Genomic DNA, 8,413 nt, shown 5'->3' on the forward strand with positions numbered 1-8,413 from the left:
GGGGTGCAACCACCAGGCAAGCACACTGTGCACTTGTGGCAGCAGCAGATGGGCAGGAAGGGTACCCCTGGGGAGGGATGCCGCATTAGCACCAGGAGGAGGAACATGTCTTCCAAATGGGACAGTAGCCTGGGCAGGGGCATGCCCCAGGTGCTGTGGTGCAGGCTCAGGACCCAGCGGGCCTTTGTGTCCTCTTCCCCAGCCATGCAGCCCTGGTGTCCAGTGCCAGCCCCTTCCAGCATCCAGTGATCTTTTCTGTGTCCAGGTCAGGACACTGTAGTTTCAGAAGTTTTTTGCTGATGGCATTGCTTGGAGTCTCCCTGTTAGCAAGTCAGGTCTGCTCTCAGCAGTTCTTGTCCTGCTCCTAAGACTAACCTCACTGCAGCATGTTTGAGAAATTGATGGAGGACCATATGCCACCCTGAGCCCCACCCAGCAGGCAGAGCACGCATGTTCCCCATCCACCTGCCTCCCTTGGGGGCAGGAAATAGTGTCACCAACTCACAGATGGGAGAGGAAAAATGGAAAGGGGAGGTGACTCTCTGAGGTCTCCCTGATGGTTAAGTGAGAACCTGGCCAGGTTTCAGCCTGCGTTCCATGGCCCAGGAGGCGAGGTCCCCTGTCCATGGGCTGCAGCAGACCTCTGGCCCTTCCATCTTGAGTTCAGCTCCTTGGGCTGCTGCATCCTTTACGGGACTTCACTATGGAAAGTAGATGCAGCGTCATGGGCCCGGTCACTCAGCATGCACACTGTCACACGCAAACCAAACAGGCTGAATGATGACCAGACCCAGAAGCGGAGGCACAGAGGCCTCTGCAGGGAAAGGAGAGGGAAGAGGCAGGAGTCCTGAAGGTGTGGACCAAGAGCCTGGGGCAGTTGCACTCTGCTGCCTGAAATTGACATAAAATCCCTGAATGGCCTTTGTCCACCCTGGCCTGAGCCACAACCTTGATTCTCAATATAACCAAATGGCAGCTTTAGTCCAAAGAGTTTATATATTGAAGGACAAAAGTTTCAGTGAATTTGTTTTTTAATGTCCCCTAACCTCAGCATGGCGTAGAGTGTTCTCTGACATTTGCAGAGGACTGTGCCCTCAGGTGACTGAACACTGCTGCCCTCCCTTCCTCTCCAGCCTTCTGTGCCTGCAGTCCATCCCCCTCCTTCTGGTGAATTGTGGAGAAGTGCTGATGTTGGTTCTGGGTTCTCGGTCCTCCCTGGGGCCTCTTTGTGCCTTTCTGAACAAGTCGTGCTAATATTGACTTCCCTGTGGGAGAAACAGCCCAAGTTGTTGGAAAGCATTCACCTTGACAAAAACAGCCAGCAGCCCAGAGTGGCAATGGGAGGGGGCAGGCAGGGCGAGAGGTGTCCTGGGAAGCAACTTCCCAAGTGGGTGCACAGCAAGTCACCCCACAGCTGTTTCCTGGGGGAGACACCATCCCAGGTGCTGTATCTAGGAGTGGCCACATTCCCTCAGGCATGACCTCAACCCCCCCCCCCAAGTCCTCGGGTCCCCCTTCTAGGGCAAGGTATCTTCCTGCCAGAATCGTCTGAGTGTGCCCAGTTGGCTTTTGTGTTTTCAACCAGTGTCCCCATGGTCACTGTGGCTTCTCTCCAGCATCCCCAGGCACCCCCACAGCACTCAGAGCCAGTGGGCTCAGAATGGCAGCACATCCCACTCATGAGAAATCACTCATTTGTATCTCATTTTTGAGTTATTATTGAGCTGCCACTTGTGAGAGTGTTTTGACAGCAGCTGTCAGCAAGGTGCAAGCAGCCACCAACGCCTCCAACTGACTGAAGACTCCTGTGGCAGCCCATGGAATAATGGCCAGGCCCACCCCACCCTGCCCAGGAAGGCAGGGGAACACACAGGGTGGGGGAAAAGAGCCTCCTGATTCCTAGCCCCCCAGCCCTGGACCCCCAGGCCCCAGCCCCAGCATCATTAGTGTTTTTCTGACTCCTGCTAGAGAAGGCAACCATAAAAGACTGGGATGGTGTCTTGTGTTTTATTTAATTTATTTTATTTGAGGTTCCAGTCAGCCAGGGAGGTGGAAGGAGAGAGGATCCATCCAAACAACCATTTAGGCTTGTCAGAGTTCATTTACTGAATTAGTGAGGTGACCGCTCCTGGCTCCTGGTTGCATGGCTGCAGCCCCCAGGGTGGGAGCCAGGCACTGGAGAAGGAGTTCAGATGCAGGAGCCAGGTGCTCTGATCAGTGGTGCAGACCCCAGGAGCCAGGTGCCCTCATCGGTGGTGCAGGCCTCGGGAGCCTGGTGTCCTCATCAGTGACAGCCCCTCCCTCTCTCCCTCCTCCCCCTACTCTCTCTCCCCCTCTGCCTAATTGAAGTGCAGTGGGATGCCTGTGTTCCCTCCTTCCTTGAAGAAGGAAGAATGCTGGGGAATGTCATCATTGTGCACCACAGGAAAGAAGCTGTGTGTTGCTCTAGTTTCCACCCAGAAATTTCCAGAGCAGCTCAGCCTTCCACCATGGGTCTGACCTCCCCTCCTGTGTTGGAGATTGGGCCTGGATTGTCCTTGCCTGTCATTACCAGAGAGCTGAAGAGGGCAGTGTTCTCAGGATGCAGCAGTCAACCAGGTATCCTTGTCAGGGCACACACGGCAATGGTCTAGAGTCACATAGGGTTGTCAGGATATGGGGTGCTGCCTGCCTCTAGGGTTAATGTCCCTCAAAGTGCAAAACCGCTGAGGTTGGTCCTTGTGTCCATGAGGAAAGGGCCTAGTCAGTGACAGAGGCAGCAGCGAGCTCAGAGGCTCCAGTGTCCTAATCAGGGTGTGGTTGGCATGGGCAGGAGCCTCGGGGCATCTCACAGGGGAGGCTGCTGCCCAGTAAATCCTGTAATACTCCTGGTCATTACAGTCACCAAAAATGGCCCCATAGATCTCTCCAGGAAGTGCCACCCAGGAAGACCATCCACTGTTTATTTCTTATTCTGCGACAACCCTGTGCCAAACGCCTTGCTAAGTTCACGCATCCCTTTTGATGTTCAAGTGATGGTTCCACCAGGTGGAAGTTTGCCTCCACTTAGAGGCAGGGCAGAGAAGAGTAGCTTTCAGATGTGCTGTTCTTACAGCTGAAGAAGGGGAAGGTGGAGTGCCAGCTGGTCGCGGGTCTTCAGGAACCTCCGTTTCCTTATCTGGTGAATGGGGCATTGATGCCTGTGTGCCCTCTCCACATGCATCGCTTGAGAACCCTGTGCACATGAGGGACCTTTGAAAAGATGAGGCATCAGCACAAGGAAATCATGGCAGTATCATACCTGGAAGAACTTAAACGCATGTGCATGGTGAAAAGCTTGGCAACCACCAGGACAGAACGAGGTAGATCAAAGTTTAAAGCCTGGCTGGGTTTGGGCTACAGTCTAGTGATGCACAGCAGAGGCAGATATGCTTGGACTGACACAGTGCTGCTTCTTCAGGATGCTACTTGTCATGTCATTGAGCAGACTGGTTATATAATGTCATTTCAAACAAACTTCTTTAATTGTTAAGGTTTTACAGAAGGCACCCGGCATAATGGTAAAGGCCCCGACCCCAAATCGCAGTACAGTAGCCTTCTGTGTGCCCCACCAGTCCACCAGCCTCCCTGAGAGCCTGGCTGCAGATCCAGATGGCCTCAGGGACTTTTAAAAACTTGGGGTCCAGGTGCCACCCACATCAGCTAAATTAGAGCCCCTGTTGTTGACATTTTTAAGCACTCTGTGCACAGCTGACCATGCGTTTGCTTTTTCAGCCAAGAGTGAGGCGCCACTCCCTGTAGGGCAAGTGTGAGGAGCCCACTTTGTAGGTGGAATGTTCTGTATGTCCTGCTGAGCAGAACTGGAGACAGAGGTGAACAAGTGGCCTGGGCTGTTCCAGTCAGTGTTTATTTTCAGGATATAATGAAATGTTCTGTCATTTTCTGTGTCATGAAATGTTATTCTTAGGATTCTTCCCAGTCATTTAAAGCCATAAAGCCATTGTCACTGATGGCCATACCTAAGCAGGTTGGCCCAGCGACAGTCATGGTTGGGTCTGGGTGAACATTCCCTTCTTTTTGAGTGCGGAGTCAGAATTCTCTGAGAAAACAGGCTTTCTTCCCTGAACCTTACATGCTCCCATGCCAGTCACCTTTGTCCTTAGGGCTTTGTGGCCTGTGTGATGCTCATTCCTCTCCACTCCGATCATTAAGGACACCCCAGCCACCTGGCTTCCTGGCCACTAGTGCCCCTGAGTCACCTCCTCCTGTGCCTGGAACCATCTTTTCCTGATACAGATACCCTCCTGTCCCCTCCTTCCCAGGCTTCATGGTCTCTTCCCATGTCTCCTCCACAGTGAGGCCACCATGTGAGATAACACCATAAGCCTCCTGCTGTGAGAAACTGCACACTGCACTGACCTCCCACTGGCCCTGAAGAAGAGTCTGAGGGCCCAGCTTCTCCTCTGTGAGCATCCCTGCAGAAGAGGCTCCACCTCCCATTTCTGTTTCCTCCACCCCTAGACCAGAGCTTGGTACATAGTAGGCACACATGGTAGGCACCCAGGAAGCATTTGCTGAGTGAATGAGCAGACACATTGACAAAGAAGGAGAGGAGCACACCAGAGTCCCTCGCCTCGGGAGCTGGGGTCAAAGCCACCCCATGGAGCCTCTCAGGTGGCCCTGGGCCTCCATCAGAGGAGCGTGGCCGTTGTGCCTGGACTGAGACAAGGACAGATCTTTGACAAAACAAGCAAATGTGCCATGCCCGGGGTACTGCCTGTGTGAGGCCCTGGTGTTCTGCTCGGAGCCATAGGTGTTGGGGACAGGGAGGTGTTGGGGACAGCGAGGCCTCTGTGCAGCTCTTTATGAGATGCTTTTTATTTTTTTAAAACCCCTGAAGGACTCTGTGACTACCTGAATGTGCCCAGGTCTGTCCCAGGTTCAAATGCAGAGCCAGGGGTGGGTGACAGAACATTTGGTGGTAAATATTTTTTAAAACCTCCCAAAAGAGAAAAGTTGCAAAGAAAACTAAGAAGCCATGTCTGGCCCTGAATGTGACTGTCTTCCTGTTCTGGGCTTTTGCACACACATGCTGGGTTCTTCTGAACCACAGAGCCAAGACTTGCTATGTGGGAGTAATGTTGGTGCTTCTTCACCCCTAACTATTGAAGAATTTTTAAAAAAGGCTTTTTTCAACCCACAGTTCCATAATGAGAACCCAGCAGTTTTAATACAGTATTATTATCTCACCTGCAGACCTTCCTCAAAATTTTGCCCATTACCCAGAAAATATTTTCTTTGGGACCTAAGGGAGGAGCTGGGGGCAGTAGGGTGGATGTCAGAGCTGCCATCATCACAGAAGGGCTGTCAGGAACCCCATAGCAGGAGGTCACTGGGAGGAAGTACCCCACTTCTATGCTCAGGCTCCAGCATTCCCTGTGGGTGTCACCATGTTGCCCTGCCCGGGGAGCCGGGTGCCCGGCAGATGCCGTCGTGTGTGGGGGTGAAGGCTCAGGATCCACACCAGAAAACTTAGGCCAGGCAGGGCTCCTGGTGGGCATGCTGGGTGTGGCCTGGACACCCTGGCATCCTAAGGAAGAAGGGCAGGCAGTGGTCTTGGGGTCTGTGGTTCTCAGATCAGGCAGGACCCTGACCTCTCGCCATGCTCCCGTAGGAGGAAGAAACAAACTAGCCCTCTGATCCTGGTGGAAGGGGCAGTGTTTGGGGCTTCCATGGGCCTTTTCCTGTTTAAAAATGCTGTAAGAGAGGTGGGTTTTTCACAGAAGTGATGACCTAGTGCCAAAGCAGCCAGGGCATGGAGCAAGTGCTGAGGGCCCTCTGACTGGGTTCTCCAGAACCAGAGCCTGAGGGGACACTTGGGCACAGGTTGCTTCCTGGCAGGTGACACCAGGGTGCATGGTGAACAGGGCAGGGTGAGGTCTCACACAGTGTGTGCAAGCCACCACTGTGGGTGATGTCTGAGGAATGCCCAGATGCCACCCAGAGGGTCCCCAGCCTGTACCCTGGCGCTCAGCCCAGGAGTGCCCCAAGGCGTGCCCCACCCTGTCCTGCTCTGGACTGAGCAAGTTCATCAGGGGGGCAGAGCACTGGTGGGACAGGAGCTGACCTCTCAGGACACTGCGCCCAGGCCAGGGCCCAAGGTGGCCAGAGTTACAAGCGTTTCCTCACACAGTGGGCGAGCCCCCTCCTGAGTTGTCCCTGCCCCCACACATGCCTTGGTGACTTTCTGGTGCCTGACTTTTGTTTTCTTTTCACTTGGTCATACATCTCAATGGTTTCTCTGGAGAGCCGTTTCCTGGAGGGCCTCCCCCCAGGGTGTGTGTGAGAGTGTAGCCAGGAGAAGGCCCCTCATTATGAGCCCTGCCTGGTCACTCACAGGGCAAAGCCAGGGTGGTGTCCCTCTCCCCTTCACTGTGGAAAAAAGCCAGCTGGGGAGTTTTGTGGGCAGTGCCAGGCTCAATCCTGGCTGCATGCTCATTAAGACCCTTAGGTAAATGGTGCCCTGGGAGGGTGAGGCTGAGAGGCCTGAGGAGGCTCACCATGGGCCTCCCTAAGTGCTGCCTCTCCTCAGCACCCCGTGAGTCCCTGATGAATGAGAGCACACCACCAGGGGGTGAGGAATCAGAGAGGCAGATTTACAGGGGGCAGGCCAGGATGCAGTGTGTGGGCAGGCAGAGTGGGTGCCAGATGCGGGCAGGGCAGAGGTGAGGGAGAGCCAGTGGACAGTTCCCGCAGGAGCCAAGAGAGAGAGCTGGGCTTGGTGGTCAGAAGCTCTGCCACCACAGCTCAAAGCAGCCACAGACAGAAGGAGGCTCCAGTAAAGTTCATGTAACCAGAGTGTTCAGTGGGTCAGGCGTGGCCACAGTTTGCTGACTCCGGTCTGAAAGAATCGGCTCTTCCTTCTCTCTCATCATGGAATGGGATCCGCCACCCAGCACTGATGGGCATGGACAGCACACAGCCAGGGCTCAGTGTCCCCCAGAGCCACTACCATTTCCTCCCACAGCTCTGCAAGTGGTGCCCTGGAACTGGCTGGCTTAGGGACAGTGGCAGTCCCACCCTGGTTGTCCTGCTGGCACTCTCACCCCTGCTGCAACCCTGAGGTCCCAGGTCCACTTCCCTGCCCCACAACACAGACAGCCACTGACCTGGGCAGAGGAGGCTTGGCTCTCAGCTGCTGGGACCATCCAGGCTGGGCCCCTCTTCCCCTGGCACAGTTGAATCAAGTCCCGTGTTGGTTGGTCTGGCCCCCAACAAATGGCCCGTCCTCCAAATCCATCTCAGCATTTCCTGGTGCCTTGAAATACACCAGCCATCCCAAATCTGGTTTTTTATTGTTGTTTTCTTTCCCAGAGTTTTAAAAAATAACACTGGTCCCCGCTGGGGTGGGCTCCCCTGTGCATGCTGCTGTTTGCAGGCCCAGTGGCATTAATCACTGCTGCCCACTGGCTGCCTCCTTAGTGCCCAGTACGGCCTCCAGGCCTTCCCTCAAGTGGCCCTTGATTGCTGGGTCAACAGTAGGCTGGTACTCTCTGGAAGCTCAGGGGTCGAGGCCTCCCAGTTATGGAGATGCGCCCCAGGCTACACCCCATGGGACCGGAAAAGTGGCCACCTCCGAGCTGCTACCTCAGTCCTGGGTCTTGCCACCAAGATGCAGAGTCTGTGAGCCTTTCCCAGGCATGGGTAAAGTCAGGTGGCTGTTGGGGGCTCATGTGATGGGGTGGGGGCCTCAAAGTGGGGCTCCCAGAGCCCTGGGGTCTGGAGTGCTCCTCCTAATGAGCTGTTGTTGGAAGCCTCGAGAAGCTTGAGCTCTTCAGAAGCTGCCTCTGCATCTCTCTTCTTCTCGACTGCCCCTGACATTCTCCAGGCAGCTTCCCAGTGACTGACTCCACTGAGGAGTGAGTTCAAGGGCACGATGCACTTACTTATTCAGAGATGCACAAAGTGGGAAGCCAGGGAACTTTACCAGCTGACAGACCGGACACAGCCCGACCTCAGAGGAGACCTTCCGTGATGTCCCCACGGGGTGGCTCTGGGTCCCAAGGAGCCAGGCAGTGCACCCAGCACCCAATGGAGGGCACAGGTGCTCAGCAGGTGCCCCTTCCACATCCCACACCAGTGTCTGATATTGAGGACCTGGGCCTGAGAGGGCCAGGAAAAAAAGCCAGGCAGAGACAAACGGCTATTGGGAACTCCATCGGACCCTGCTGTCAGATGTTTGTCACTGTGCACCTGCCACATGCCAGTCTCCATTGGCTCTGTTTGGGGTGCTGGCCATTTGGTAGTCCAGAGGAGACAGACCGTAAATACACAGGACAGAACCCAGGGTGGAAGTGAGTAGGGAGGCGCTGGGGAGGAGCACAAAGCAGATGGCATAGGTGCGTGTCCCCTGTGTGGACACTAGGAGGCACCC

This window comes from Sciurus vulgaris, assembly GCF_902686455.1.
Source record: "Sciurus vulgaris genome assembly, chromosome: 16".
NCBI lineage: Eukaryota > Metazoa > Chordata > Mammalia > Rodentia > Sciuridae > Sciurus > Sciurus vulgaris.